A 7637-nucleotide genomic window follows, 5' to 3' on the forward strand; every position below is an offset into this window, starting at 1 on the left:
CTTCAGTTAGCAGCAGTAGCGAAGGAATCGCTCGATTGGCTTCAGTTAACAGCCATCGATCGATCGCTCGGGTTCAGTAACGCGTAGCCTGCAGTGCAATCGCTCGGGTTCAGTTAGAGCCCAACGCCTCGCTCGAGTTCAGTTAGAGCCAACGCCTCGCACGTGTACGAGAGAAACGCGCATCGCTCGGCCCCCGACCTCCCACCGTAACTGGCAACTCCCTGAAATTTTTCTCCCCCTCGCTTCTACCACGATTTTTTCCGTCATTGACGGCCCAAAGAATGTCATGCAGCTGCGTCTCCGGCCCGCCCAGGACGAAAAGCCCATTTTCTGTCATGATTTATTGTCATAGAAGTAGGAGCCCACCACATCTATGATGATACCGGGTTTTGTCAGAATTATCGTCATAGAAGTGTCATATGTATGACAGAAAAAAAATCGTTCGGCCCAAAATGTCACGGATGTGTCTTTTTTCTGTAGTGGAGGAGCATTGTATCAGAAAGAGGAACCCAGTTTACCTCAAAGTTCTGAAATCAGTTACACGAATCTTTGGGTACCAAGCTAGAGTTCAGTATAGCCTTTCATCGGCAGACAGATGGACAGACCGAAAGAGTCAATCAGATTCTGGAAGACATGCTGAGAGCTTGTGCGCTAGATTATGGATCTAGTTGGGACGACAATTTTCCATATGCGGAGTTTTCTTACAACAACAGTTATCAATCCAGTTTGGAGATGGCCCCTTTCGAAGCTCTGTACGGAAGGAGGTGCAGGACACCATTGTTGTGGGATGAAGTTGGAGACTGCCAGTTGTTTGGACCAGATTTGATTAAAGAGTCTGAGCAGAAGGTGAAGTTGATTCGCGATAGGCTCAAGGTAGCCCAGTCCAGGCAGAAGAGCTATGCAGATTCTAAACGCAAGGAGAAAGTTTATGAAGTCGGAGACAGAGTTTATCTTCGTGTATCTCCACTTCGAGGAGTTAAGCGCTTTGGAGTTAAGGGAAAGTTAGCGCCACGTTTTGTAGGACCATACAAAGTTTTGGAGCGTATGGGAGAAGTTGCTTACAAGTTGGAACTGCCCGAAGGATTGTCAGGAGTTCACGATGTGTTTCACGTTTCCCAGTTGAAGAAGTGCCACGCAGAGATGGGTGATATACCGCTGAGAGATACAGTACCACTGGAAGCGATTCAGTTGGATAGTGATTTGACCTATGAGGAGAAACCGGTCAAGATTCTCGAATATGCCAGCCGAGTCACGTGCGGCAAGGTTATCAAGTTTTGCAAAGTTCATTGGAGCCACCATACCGAAGATGAAGCCACCTGGGAGCGAGAGGAAGATCTACTGAAGGACCACCCTCACCTATTTGCTAGCCAACCCGAATCTCGAGGACGAGATTCATCTTAAGGGGGTAGGTTTGTAACATCCCAAATTTTCAATTGGAATGTTATACATTAGATCATCATTGCATATCATATTTTATTGCATTTTGGCTTGATCCTAGAAATTCTACGCAACTCAAGGACCCACGGAGAGAGTTGGGGATTTCGTTATTTTCATATTTGAGTTTTCTCAAATTTTGAAAATAGGATCATTTGATTTTAATTATTTTATCTTCAATTATTTATATTATAAAAATAAGAGAGAGATAATAAAATGACTTTCCCAAAATAAAGAAATATTGAGGATTTAATATTAAAATCAAATAAGATTTTATTTCAGAGTTTTAACGCTATTTTATTTGAATTAGGGAAAATGCCTGTTTCTCAAAATTGCATTTAGGCCCCAAATAAATGTTCATCTTGTCTGGCTTGACTTTAGAGGACGGGGAAAATTTATTTTGGGATTTTTGGAGTCTGTTTAGTATTACTTTTGTTTGTTTTTCTGCGCGAACTTATTTAAAAAAACGCGAACCGACCTCGGACCGTATTCGGCCAGGACTCCGCCCAGCCGGCCCCCTTTAAATAGTGCGCCCCCAGCCCACCCGTGCCCCAAACCCTAGCCCCTCCCTAGCCGCCGCCGCCCGCGCGGTCGCCGCCGACCGCCGCCACCCGCTGGACCCCGCCGACCGCAGGCGCCCTCGCCGGAGTCCGCCGCCTCCAGAGGTAGCCACCGGATTAGTCGCCAGTTTTCGCCTGTTAACCGCCCGGTTTTTTATAAAATCGCGATTGTTTTTTTATTAGATCGGTTTTATTTTTTTCGGTTTAGTTTATTTAGCGAACGTCCGTTCATTCATTCGTTTTAATGAACGGTTTTCGTCTTTTAGCCGCAGACAACGAACGTTCGTTCATTAGCCTGTTCGTTCGTTTTTCTTTTTCTCGGATTTTCCGCGATTATTTCTGATCGTGATTTCTGATCCAATTTTCGTTCTAGTATAACTTTTCGCTCGTTTATCGGAATCAGGCGATTCAAGCGCCTAGAGTTTCATCTCAAAACCCTCTTTCCATTTAACCAACTCAAACAAGTTTTTGCTACGGTAAAATATGACTTAGGTCCAGATTAGTAAACAAAGCTTGTTTCTTTCGCCGTTTGACTTTCGTTGCTTCGTTTGATTTGATTCTTTTTGCAAACCGGAGTTCTTAAGTTGAACTTTCTGGTTAGATCTCTTATTTGAGTTTTACATGTGCATTAGACGAGTGCTTATTGTATGCTTGTTTGTTTGCGATAGAGTACCCGGAGTGTGCTGCTTGCTACTTCGAATCTCTAGGTTTCACGGATCATCAGCAAGGCAAGTAACACTTTGATCATACCTCTTTACTACCCGGTTTTATTGCATTAGATCAATCCTCAAACAATTGCATGATTAGGATCTGATTTAATATGTGGGTTTTGGGAAGTAGATGAGGTAGTACATATTACATGTTTTATTATCAAACCTTTCGGAGTTACTTCTATGTTTGCTTATATTGTTATGCTATGCTGGTAGACGTGGATTGGGTGAGTGTATCTATGACAGATGTGAGATTGTTAATTAATGGTTTACTTAAGGTGGCAACTTAAATTCACATTTGGGTGGATTGAGGCACCTGGGGAACCCAGTGTTGCCTGTATTTTTGGAAATCCCGGGGTACCGTGTGATTCTCCTATGGACCGCCACCCAGGCTCAAAGGGATCATGAGATTATTCATGCTAGAAACTTCCGTGTGCGGCTGCAAGCTACTATGGGCTCTAGCACAGTTGATTAAGTTGCGTGAGCTCTTGAAGAGGTAGACAAGTAGATGTAGGGGATGTAGGTTGGTACTGTCTACCCGGAGTAGAGAGTTAATGCTTCTGAAAGACTGTGTCTGGGTCATCTGTTTCTCAAACACCATGTAGTGCGAGAAATCAAGCGGAGGAGATTGAGTCTTGCGGGGAAAAATGCGCAAATCTCTGCAGAGTGTATAAACTAATCATGGTTAGCCGTGTCCCCGGTTATGGACGTTGTGAGTATCTAGTACTTGGATTATCATGTGAATCTCATCATGTTACTTAATCTAATTTTGTTGGGTTAATGTTGATGCTTAATTGGGATTGAGTTGGAGGAACCTTCTCAATGTTTAACAACCACCATGATAGTTAAATAAAATGTATTCCTTTATTGTAGGGAAAAATTGGCTTTATGCAAAACTATAACCATAGAGCTTTCCATCAGCCATATATGCATGTAGTGATAGCATTATTCTGTTCATTACTCTCTATGTGTTACATGCCAGCATATTCCATGTGCTGACCCATTTTCGGGATGCAACTTCATGTTGCAGACTTTTCAGACGACAAGTAAGGTGCCTTAGGTCGTGGTCTTATACTCAGTGAAGCCGTTGGAGTTGATGGACTCGCTTATCTTCCAAGCCTTCCGTTGTTCTCGTTATTAGATGATCTTAAGCCATATTTATTGTAATAAGTTCTCTTTTGAGACATTCGATGTAATAAGTGTGTGATTTATACTCTGGTATAAATCCTTCAAATACTGTGCGTGTCAGCATTACCGATCCAGGGATGACACTGATGCACAGAGATCAGACTGTTTGAGGTCTGGTCGCTATAGAAACCATTTTCCAAACAAGAAAATAAACAAGTTCAAGCATGAGTATAGCAATAGGAGTTGCTGGCATGTTTATGTGAATGTGTATGTTTGTTCAGTACAACCATGTTTGTGTTGTTCAGTACACCATGCTTATGGAACTACAAACTCTTTTTCTCTCTGAAACAAGCAAGATTCACACAAACAACCTACATCTCTAGCATCCGAAGTTACTTGTTATGAATTGACATATTTACACAAGTAGACCAACCAATGGAGAAATCTACTAACCATTTTTAAAAGAATCAGTAATTTGGTGCGCGTTTGGGATTCATGTGTTTCGTTGTATTGAATTTAATAACCAAAATGCACATCCATACAAAAAACATCCAAAAAGAAGTGAAAGCACCTAGGTGGAATAAAGTTGAGGCCGACAGCCATGGACTGCTAGTCGCGACGAACTCGACCACCCTGATGCCATGGGGTTGGACTGAGGACGTCACACATGCGCCCTTGACGATGGCAAAGAGCGTGGGAGACTACAACTACCAGCACTACAAAAACACATATCAACTCTATAGGCAGAGACTACAACACACACACCCATTCCTGAATTGCAAATTTGCAATACATATTTACATTCTACAACAAGGTGGTATCTCTGTACTTACAAACTTTATGGAAGGTGAAATCAAAAATTTTCTTTTTTGAACTTTATTTCTTTTTTCTCTAAACTGAAACAAACTTAACTACGTACTTGTGTGATTTTATTTTCAAACAACACAAGACAAGAGCTTTATTTACATCATCGATACATGTCCAACCATTTCATTTCTAGAAAACAAGCAAACATCTTTGTCCTATTTATATAACCCGACCTTTTTTTGTAGAAGTGAAGCACATAATAGAGCAAAAACTAGAAGCTGATCGTGAATAGTATTAGAAGTTCAGTGCACACATAAGAAGAAATAGCAAATACGAGTATGGAGCAGCAGCAGTACGGATATGTAAAAGTTCTAGGATTTGATTAAAAAAATGAAGTAGCTTGATCTGGTTAGTACTATCGTAACTAGATACATGTAAATGTTAAGTGACAACAAGTTCAAAGAAATTCAGAAAATGAAACTGAATTGATGGGCTTACTTCATGCATTAAATTGTACACCACAACATCTTGTCTGGATGTACACGAAGGAGCTGGCGGGCTGCATGTTGAGCCACGTTGTGTAGAGAACAGGTGTCAAATGATTCAGTCTCGGCGGGCTTGGAGCATGCCATTGCTGCAATCAGAGTTTTTCACCATTGATTTCTAAATAGTAGGTACGAGAATCACAAAAAGTTGACTGATGAAGCTCTAGAAATTTTAGCTCGAAGAACAAACGCGTTTAAGTTCAAAGATGAAACATAGTTTGAGCGTTCCTCAGTGTGATTTTCTCCATAAGGAAAATCGTAGAAGCAACATAGTTGGACTGAAGCTCTAGCAACATAGTTGAACTTAGGAAATTTTCCACCGGCCGGCCCTATGAACAAGTTACCATTGATAAATAATGCCCAACCTCAGCACTAGCATTCTTCAAGTTACATCTAAGAGGAGCCATTTTTTGATCTGTTATCATTAACGAGAGCTTATGGAGAGATATAGGGAGCAAAAGAAGGACTTGCATATGGTGTTCATTGACTTGGAGAAGGCCTATCATAAGATACCGCAGAATGTCATGTGGTGGGCCTTGGAGAAAAACAAAGTCCTAGCAAAGTACATTACCCTCATCAAGGACATGTACGATAATGTTGTGACAAGTGTTTGAACAAGTGATGTCGACACTGATGACTTCCCGATTAAGATAGGACTGCATCAAGGGTCAGCTTTGAGCCCTTATCTTTTTGCATTGGTGATGGATGAGGTCACAAGGGATATACAAGGAGATATCCCATGGTGTATGCTCTTTGCGGATGATGTGGTGCTAGTTGACGATAGTCGGGCGGGGGTAAATAGGAAGTTAGAGTTATGGAGACAAACCTTGGAATCGAAAGGGTTTAGGCTTAGTAGGACTAAAACCGAGTACATGATGTGCGGTTTCAGTACTACTAGGTGTGAGGAGGAGGAGGTTAGCCTTGATGGTCAGGTGGTCTTGGAAATATGCCCTAGAGTCAATAATAAAAGTATTATTATATTTCCTTGTTCATGATAATTGTCTTTTATTCATGCTATAACTGTATTATCCGGAAATCGTAATACACGTGTGAATACATAGACCACAATATGTCCCTAGTGAGCCTCTAGTTGACTAGCTCGTTGTGATCAACAGATAGTCATGGTTTCCTGGCTATGGACATTGGATGTCGTTGATAACGGGATCACATCATTAGGAGAATGATGTGATGGACAAGACCCAATCCTAAGCATAGCACAAGATCGTGTAGTTCGTTTGCTAGAGCTTTTCCAATGTCAAGTATCTCTTCCTTTGACCATGAGATCGTGTAACTCCCGGATACCGTAGGAGTGCTTTGGGTGTATCAAACATCACAACGTAACTGGGTGACTATAAAGGTGCACTACAGGTATCTCCGAAAGTGTCTGTTGGGTTGACACGGATCGAGACTAGGATTTGTCACTCCGTATGACGGAGAGGTATCTCTGGGCCCACTCGGTAATGCATCATCATATTGAGCTCAAAGTGACCAAGTGGTTGGTCACGGGATCATGCATTATGGTACGAGGAAAGTGACTTGCTGGTAACGAGACTGAACAAGGTATTGGGATACCGACGATCGAGTCTCGGGCAAGTAACGTACCGATTGACAAAGGGAATTGTATACGGGGTTGTTTAATCCTCGACATCGTGGTTCATCCGATGAAATCATCGAGGAGCATGTGGGAGCCAACATGGGTATCCAGATCCCGCTATTGGTTATTGCCCGATAGTCGTCTCGGTCATGTCTGCGTGTCTCCCGAACCCGTAGGGTCTACACACTTAAGGTTCGGTGACGCTAAGGTTGTATGAATATGAGTATGCAGCATACCGAATGTTGTTCGGAGTCCAGGATGAGATCCTGGACGTCATGAGGAGTTTCGAAATGGTCCGGAGGTAAAGAATTATATATAGGAAGTGGTATTTCGGCCATCGGGAAAGTTTCGGGGTCACCCGGTAATGTACCGGGACCACCGGAAGGGTCCCGGGGGTCCACCGGGTGGGGCCACTCATCCCGAAGAGCCCCATGGGCTGAAGTGGGAGGGGAGCCAGCCCATAGTGGGCTGGTGCGCCCCCCTAGGCCCACCCCCTGCGCCTAGGGTTGAAACCCTAGGGTGGGGGGGCGCACCACATGCCTTGGGGGGCAAGTTCCCCCCCTGGCCGCCGCCCCCTTGGGAGATTGGATCTCCCAGGGCCGGCGCCCCCCCTGGGGGCCTATATAAAGGAGGGAAGGGGGAGGGCAGCCGCACCCTGTGCATTGGCGCCTCCCTCCCCCTGCTACACCTCGTCCTCCTCTCGTAGTCGCTTGGCGAAGCCCTGCTGGAGTTCTGCTGCATCCACCACCACGCCGTCGTGCTGCTGGATCATCATCAACCTCTCCTTCCCCCTTGCTAGATAAAGAAGGAGGAGACGTCTCCTGTCCCGTACGTGTGTTGAACGCGGAGGTGCTGTCCG

The sequence above is a fragment of the Triticum dicoccoides genome, chromosome 2B, assembly GCF_002162155.2.
Source record: "Triticum dicoccoides isolate Atlit2015 ecotype Zavitan chromosome 2B, WEW_v2.0, whole genome shotgun sequence".
Taxonomy (NCBI): Eukaryota; Viridiplantae; Streptophyta; class Magnoliopsida; order Poales; family Poaceae; genus Triticum; species Triticum dicoccoides.